This window comes from Gossypium arboreum, chromosome 8, assembly GCF_025698485.1.
Source record: "Gossypium arboreum isolate Shixiya-1 chromosome 8, ASM2569848v2, whole genome shotgun sequence".
Taxonomy (NCBI): domain Eukaryota; kingdom Viridiplantae; phylum Streptophyta; class Magnoliopsida; order Malvales; family Malvaceae; genus Gossypium; species Gossypium arboreum.
In genome coordinates, this window is record NC_069077.1 from 76,556,132 (window position 1) to 76,564,768 (window position 8,637).

Sequence of the window (8,637 nt, forward strand, 5' to 3'; positions counted from 1 at the left end):
AAGAATGGTTCTAAAATGTATATGGATGCCGTGTGATGGTGTTTGATTGGGAAGTAAATTGTTTGATTTAGCTCAAGAGCCTAGAGGATCAAAGTCGGATAAGGAAAAGAGGAAGTAAACGAATAGCCGTGGATATCTAGTCGTCGACCACTTTCGAGGTAAGTTTTAAGCGATAAATCATTGAGTAAATTCAATCATAATAGGGCATAATGAGTTGATTTGATAAGATATGATGTGGCCATGATATGTCTTAAACCCAAATGGTAAGTTCATAAGTGTTTGGACTTGGAAATTTAAGAGCAAATTGTAATAAATTGCTTGGACAGCAGCAGTAAGGTGATTTTAGAAAATCACTATAAATTGTTGGTGTGGAATTATAGGCTGAATAAAATATGTAATCAAAGCTTAGTTGGTCTAGTTTCAAATGGAGTCAAATAGAACACATTATGAATTCTGTACAATGAAAAATTTGATTCGTAATGAAGAGTGGTCAGATTAGTCAAACAGTGAAACAGGGGAAACTTTAAGAAAAATCTGGTATTGATTGGCCAAACCTAAAATTCTGAAAATTTTATGGGTGGAAGATACATGAGTCTACATTCGGGGAAAATTAACGGCAATTGATTTTGAGTTTTGTAGCTCCAGTTATAAACAACTTAGTGACTGTTGGTCAGAAAAACTGCTTGTAGTGAATATGTGATTTTGTTGTAAACTTTAATGAAACTATTTGAGTTGCTTATAAGCTATTGCTGAAATTGATGTACAAGAAAATATGAAATATGTATGATATACATATATGTGTGATAAGGCCGAATGGCCAATGCGATGAATGTGAAAGTGTATGTATATGTGATGAGGCCTAATGGCCGATGTGATGAATGTGAAAGTGTATGTATATGTGATGAGGCCTAATGGCCGATGTGGTGAATGTGAAAGTGTATGTATATGTGATGAGGCCTCTTGGCCGATGTGGTGAATGTGAAAGTGTATGTATATGTGATAAGGCCTAATGGCCGATGTGGTGAATGTGAAAGTGTATGTATATGTGATAAGGCCTAATGGCTAATGTAAAATATATGTGTGATATGCATATGTGGTAAAGCCGAATGGCTAATGTGAATGTTGTAACATGTGATTAAATGTACATGAAACTTGGAATATGTTCCGGGTGAGACCGATGACTACGTGTGGAGATTATGACCGGGTAAGACCCGATGACTACGTGTGGAGATTATGTCCGGTAAGACTTCTTTTATAAGAATTGCTTATAAAAAATACATAATGCTAAAGGTTAAACAGTATGTACTCCAAGCTTATATGTGAGCTTGATTTAAACTAAACCATAAGGTAGTTATGTGATGTATACGAGAGTAATCTATGAGACTATTCCTATGATTATGATGAGATGTGCATATTTGGATAAAGGGGGTGGTATGCCCGAAGGAAGAGTGAAATAAAAATACGAACAACTATGTTATAACTTGATTGTTATCTGTTGACACTGCTTGAAACTTACTAAGCATTGTAATGCTTACTCCGTGTACTTTGTTTCCTCTGTTTTATAGATCTCATTTGGAAGCTACTGTGCTCGGGGATCGTCAAGAACTAGTCACACTATCACTATCCACCGTTTGGTACTGCTATGTTTTGGAATATCTTATGGCATGTATAGAATAGACTAGTAGTGAGAGGATATCTTGGTTAATGTATAGGACTACCCTTTTGGTGTAAGTCATGTACCCTTCGGTTTTGTGTAAATTCGGATAGCCATGCGAAAATGGCTTAGATATACTTTGATCATAGCATTATAATCGTTGTATGTTGTTTGTCAAGAGGTATGGAAATGTTGGTAACGGTTAGCCATGGGAATGGTCATTCATGATCACTTTTGGTATATGTATGACAAACTCTAGTTGATCCATGGAGGATCATGAAATAGGTAAAGTTTACCTTAAAATAGATGCTGGTAGCAGCAGTGACGTGAATGTGAAAAATCACTAAAAATAGTAGAAAGGGAATTAAATAGTGAATAAATTATGTAGTCGAACCTTGATGAATCTATTTTCGTAGGAAAGTAACGAAACAATCATATGAACAGTATGTTAAGAGATATTTAAGTTTTCGTGAGACAGGGCCAGAACGGTTTCTGGATTCCCTGTTCCGATTTTGGAAATTCATTGTAAATTATCCAGAGATAATTAGGAGTCATGCCATATATGTATAGATTCCTCTTTGCGTCTAGTTTCTATAGAAACAAACGGCATCAGTATTGAAGCCCTGTACAGGGAGATATCCAATTCGTAACGCACAAAGGTCAGTGTAGTCGATCCCTGCAACAGGGGAGAATTTAACTAATAAACTGTACTAATTGGCCTGACCAATAATTCTAGAAAAAAATTTGTAGATGCATATATGAGTCTAGTTTTATGAAAAAATTACAAAACTGGTTTTCAAGTTTTGGAACTCAAGATATGATTTTTAAAGTGATAGTGACGCAGTTAGTTAACTGGCTGGAAAATTTTTAAAATGGACTGTGAAAGTGAATGGTTTAAGCCGTTAACCCCTCGTGTCTGATTCCGGCAGCGGACTCGGGTACGGGGTGTTACATGTAAGTCCATGTCGTCTCAGTTTTTAATAATTTTTACGTTTTTGAGATCGTTGCTTCGTAATCTAGCTGGCCCGTACCTCTAATTTTAAAATTGTTAAAGTATTTGGATGATGCCATTATTGAATGTTTGAGTATCTTGTTGTTTGATGATGAGTAATAAATCTTTGATGTTTGATTTTCATGTTTGATTAAGTGATTTTTGATAAAAATGTATATTAAGGACTAAATTTAGAAATTTGTAAATTGAGGGGTCAAAACGTGAAATAAATAAAAGAAATGGGTTGCTAGAGACCTAAGGTAAATTCGGCCTAACATGGGTTTGATGAAATTTTGAGTAATTTGTGTTATTTTGAAATAGGGATTAAATTGTAAAAATGTGAAATGTTAGGGATAAAATGCAAAATGCCCAAATTATGTGTCTTTAGATAAAATTTAATGAAATGTTGAATAAGTGAGTTAATTTTGATATTAATTAGATTGGCAAAAGTAGAACTCAGATTTGGATCGGGGGGAAAATCAAAATGGTCGATTAGTCGTCTCGTTCCGATTATCGTCTTCCGAGGTAAGTCCTTAAGTAATTATATTTGATTTGCTACGCGCTTAAGATTATATAATATGATAAGTAATTATTTGACGTTTACAAGTTCGAATTGCAATAAGTATATTGAATTTCGGCTATAAAGCCGAATATGAAATGGATGATTTATGTATATAATGTGGCCGAATGACTATTAAGTGATGATGTGAAAGTGTGTAATATGTGTATACAATTTTATTGTACTTGTTTGTATAAAGTCGAATGTGAATTGAATGGTATATATGTGGTGACAGAATAGCTATTATGAAACAAAGTCAAAGAATGGGATATTTGTATAATAGATGAATTGTGACTATTGTTCCTACTTGATCAAGGTTGTGTGTGAAATAATTTGTGAATATGGCATATAGTTGAATGGTTATTAAAAGTGAAACTAGGATAATGAAAAGATTATGTGTTCCTTGTGTATGATTTTTGAACCGAAAGTTAAAAGGTACTTATATTCGAATGAAGCAATTAAATTTCTAATGTGAAATGTTACGTGAAATGTGTTAACATGTGAATAAATATGCAAGACACTAAAAATGTATCCGGGCTAAAGTCCCGCAGGCTTCGTGCTGGAAATATATCCGGGCCAAAGTCCCGCAGGCTTCGTGCTGGAAATATATCCGGGCCAAAGTCCCATGAGCTTCGTCTTTGAAATGTATCCGGACTAAAGTCCCGCAGGCTTCGTGCTGGAAATGTATCCGGGCCAAAGTCCCGTAGGCTTCGTGCTGGAAATGTATCCCGGTTAAAGTATCGTAGGCTTTGTGCTGATAATATAATTTCGGGTTTTATACCTAGTGGGCCAAGTGTCGATGAATTTGATAAAAGTATACAAGTACAAGATCCTACACTAAGTTGACAAATTGAAAGTGCATTACATATTAAGTTGGCCAGGTATGTATCATGTACTGTATGCGATTTTGATTTGAATTAAATTATAAATATATAAAGTGATGCATCTGTGAATAAGTGTTATGACTATAAATGTGATTGTGATATATTCGGTAAATATGTGAAGTTATGTGAAGTGATTCTATGTTTATATTCAAATATAAACACTTGGTCCTTGTGGAAAGGTTTGTGGAAGTATATGATTTTATTTTTAGGTGATTACGATCTTGGAAAATTAAATGTGAATATGATATTGTATTTCATTCGTTTCAATTGAACTAAAGCTGATAGTGAAGCATTTTAATGCCTATGTTATATGAGTTCGATCTTGAATGACATGATACATGTTTAGATAATTTGAATGCAAGGAATGTGTGAAAGAGCAAATTTGTAATAAATCTGCTTGGGACAGCAACTGTAGCGTGATTTTGGAAAATCACCATAAATTGTGGAAATTGAATTAGAAGCTGAATAAATTATGAAATTAAAGCTTAATGAGTTTAGTTTCTTATAAAAGAAACCATGTAAGCAAAAGAATTTCAGATAATGAGATATTTGAAGTGGAGGGAGACAGAGTCAAAATGACTTTGAAATCCCCTGTTCTGTTTTTAGAAAATCATTGTAAATTGTAAAATGATGATTATAAGATAAAATTTATATTCTTAGACTTCTTAATGAGTCTAGTTTCAAATGAAGTAAACGATAACATATTTCGAATTCTGTATAATGAGAAAATTGATTTGTAGTGAAGAGTGGTCAGAATAGTCAAACAGTGAAACAGGGGAAACTTCAATAAAAATCTGGTATTGATTGGTCAAACCAAAAATTCTGAAAATTTTATGGATGGAATATATATAAGTCTATTTTCAGGAAAAATTAACGGAACTTTATTTGGAGTTTCTTATCTCCAGTTATAAATAATTTAGTGACTGTTGCTCAGGAAAACAGCTTGTAGTGAATTTGTGATTTTGTTGCAAACATGGTTAAAACTAGTTAATGAGATACTTTTCGAGTTCTTATGATCTTATTTGTGATTTCAATATTTGGTTTTAATTGAGTTCAGATTCAAATGAGGTGAATTTGCTAAATATCCATTATGTTCATGGATACTTGGCCGAAATGGCAATTACCTAGGAATGATTTCTTGAAAATTTGAAATAATCGAGCTATAAGTAAATTAATTGTTTGCATAGCTTAAAACTTACTAAGCATTGAAGCTTACTCCGTGTTCTCTTTTCCATTCCTTATAGGTTTATCCTTTAGTTCGAGTTGGAAGAGCCGGAGATATCATCACACTATCGAGTCATTATGTGAGTTGAGAAGATGGTATATCATCATGATTTAAGGCATGTATAGGATAGACTATAGGTAGAATGATATTTTGTCTTTGTATACATTATAGCCATGCGAAGATGGCTCGCTTATTTTGTTTAGAGAAGCCTTATAATTGAACTAATGTGTTGAAATGTTTTAGTTATAACTTGATAGTAGTTAATTTGTTATTAGATATTCGGTTATGTTTTGATAGTTAGTCATTTTAGAAATTTATAAGAGCTCTTATGAAAAACCAATGAGACAGGTTGCATTGTTGATAATTTATGTCTGGTAAATATCTTTGACCTTATAGAAGTTTTGTTCAGTCAAGTAATACCTCATAACCTTATTCTGGCAACGGATACGGGTTAGAAGTGTTACAGTTTTCATATAAAAGAAACAGAGAAAGAAAAGTAGTTCTATATTTTGAGATATTTATGTTTTTGTGAGACTGGTTCAAAATGATTACGTGATCCCCTGTTCTGAATTTGGAAAATAAAAACAATTTGGATAAAAATAATTAGAGGATTAAAATTATATTTTTAAAATCCCTAATGAGTCTATTTTCAAGATAAATCAACAAGAACATTATCCGAGTTCATCTTTGTGAGATAATTAATTTTTAGTGAAGAGAGGTCGGGGTGTCGAGAAAGTGAAACAGGGAAAGTTTAATGAATAAACTGTACTAATTGGCTGAACCAAAAATTATGAAAATTTTATGGTGGAAAGATATGTGAGTCTAGTTTTAGGGGAAATTTACAGATCTTAATTTGGAGCTCTGTATCTCGAATTATAAATAAGCAAGTGACTATGACTCGTGTGGACAATTTGATGTGAGCATTTATTAGTAAATTGTGAAATCGTACTTACAAGAATGATATATACATTAAGGATGTGGAATGGAGAGGAGGAGGAGGAAAATAAATATATGTGGAATACATGGAAACTATGGTATATGAAATATTGATATAATGAAATAAATGATATGTGTTTATAAGAAAACAGAAAGAGAATGATATGTAGCATAACATGTATATATATATATGACTAGTCTCAATGTAATGATTGTTGGGTATGGAGTTGAATTGAAATGTTTCAGGCAAACATGTTATTTTGCACATCTGAATTGTGGTATTTTATAAAGATATGATCTAGTTTTAAATATGAATGCTTGATGATTAAGCTGAAGATATTTGGTAAGATGATAATCTTGGTATAAATGTATAAGTGGTACTATAATAAACAAGGTAAAATAAGTATGAGAGACACATGTATGATGACATACAAATGCTATGTTTGTGGTTTAATTGAGAATATTTAATCATTAAATGAATACCATGTTATATGCTTTTGATTTTGTATAAGTGTGTAAGAGATTAAGGTTGACCAAAGCTTGGAAAATAGCCTAGGTATATTCCACACAGGCAGAAACACGACCACGTGTCTCAACCGTGTATGGAGCACGACTTTGGGACACGGGCGTGTGGAGCCTTAAAGCATGAAATTTCCAAGATTTTCGTAAGTTCTCGGTTTAGTCCCGAACCCTTTCTAAAGTATGTTTTGGGCTTCGTAGACTCAAATAAGGGACTATGTGTAAGTGAATGAACGTTTTGAAATATGAATGAAATTTTATGGCCCGTATTTTAGTTTAATGTTTATATGTTTGTCTGGTAACGCCTCGTACCCTATCCCGGCCTCGGGTACGGGTAAGGGGTGTTACAATCATAAATCATTTGTACTTATTAGCAAACTTATATGTAACTAACAAATTTATACATATAGCCATATGCATATATTTATATATAAATATCCATAATATAAACACCTTTATGTACAAGTAAAGCATATAAAACTCAATTAATATAATAAGGCCAATATCATATACACATGTCTTAATATAAATCATAGGTGAACAACAAAGTATACCATATATAGGTCTTGATTTATACTTAACAAAACACATGGCCAACCTTAACCTAATTAACATCCATTATGATTCAACAAAACATACGGCATATTAATCAAATAGACTTAAAACATGATTCAACCCAAACCGAATTCAAACCTAAGAATAAAGCCATTTTCAATGCATAAAACACTTACCACGAACATCATCCATTCATAGTACTAAGCACTTTAACTAAACGAATTAAACCACAACAAGCATAACCTAATTATCAAACCAACCTCATTAAACATTATAATTAAGCACAAAAAAAACCAAGACTAAATATAAATAGCAAGCCATTTTCGCATGGCTTTAAATACATAAACAATATCAGCATTTCAAAAGTATATTCTAGCCTATACATGCCATAGTTCAAGTTCAACTATTTAAATACCAAAACGGTGGATAGTGTGATGAACTTTGCTGACAATCCCCGAGGTTGCAACTTGAATAAAAAAATTTATAAGACAAAAACACATATATACACAGAGTAAGCTTTTTATAGCTTAGTAAGTCAAAAGCAAATGTACGTCCCAATGTTATTAACAACTTAATTAACAAAACCAAATTATATTACCTTAATACATTTAGATCCAATCATAATAAGTTTATATTATATATAAATACGTATACATTAATATATGTCACCTTGGCGATTGCTTTTATAACTAAATTTACATATTATCATTTAACTACCAAGCCAAATAAACATTACAACCTAGTTCACATACTCATAGTTTCATAAGCTCATGTGTCACAATATAATTTCATATACATATATTAGTAATGTAACCAAATATACCACATCATATGTACACATATTTAAGGATTATTCATAACACACAAGTTACTCATTCACAAGGCCAAATACACATATCACTTACACATATTTTCTTCATTTGCATCTTACAAGATTTACAACAAATAAATATCAAGAAACTTACATACCTTGTTTCAATTAAGTAATAAGCTAGATTAATACCTGGTCATTTTAATTCATTTTACACATCCGTACATGATTTACCTCTGCCCGATGAACCATTCGAAATTGGGTAGGACACTCGGATAATCACACATTTATCGTACAATACCAACATCCCAGACTTGTTCTTACATATAATCACATATCGATGTCATTGTCCCAGACAGGGTCTTACTCGCACACATATATCAGAGTCATATCGATGCCATGGTCTTACTCGTACACATGTATCAAAATCCTATGTCATGACATATGTATCCTAACTATTCCTAAGGTTCATACGGGGCTTTCGGACGTCGTAACTCGGTTGA

The 8,637-nt window shown here is 32.5% G+C and overlaps 1 long non-coding RNA gene across 1 annotated transcript; it reads left to right on the forward strand.

The window, feature by feature from the left end:
* Window positions 1-3,102: 3,102 nt before the first annotated feature.
* LOC128296367 (uncharacterized) lies at window positions 3,103-5,591 on the forward strand. The gene is made up of 2 exons (XR_008286961.1): window positions 3,103-3,170; window positions 5,333-5,591. It is a non-coding gene; the product is annotated as an uncharacterized LOC128296367 (long non-coding RNA).
* Window positions 5,592-8,637: the final 3,046 nt, after the last annotated feature.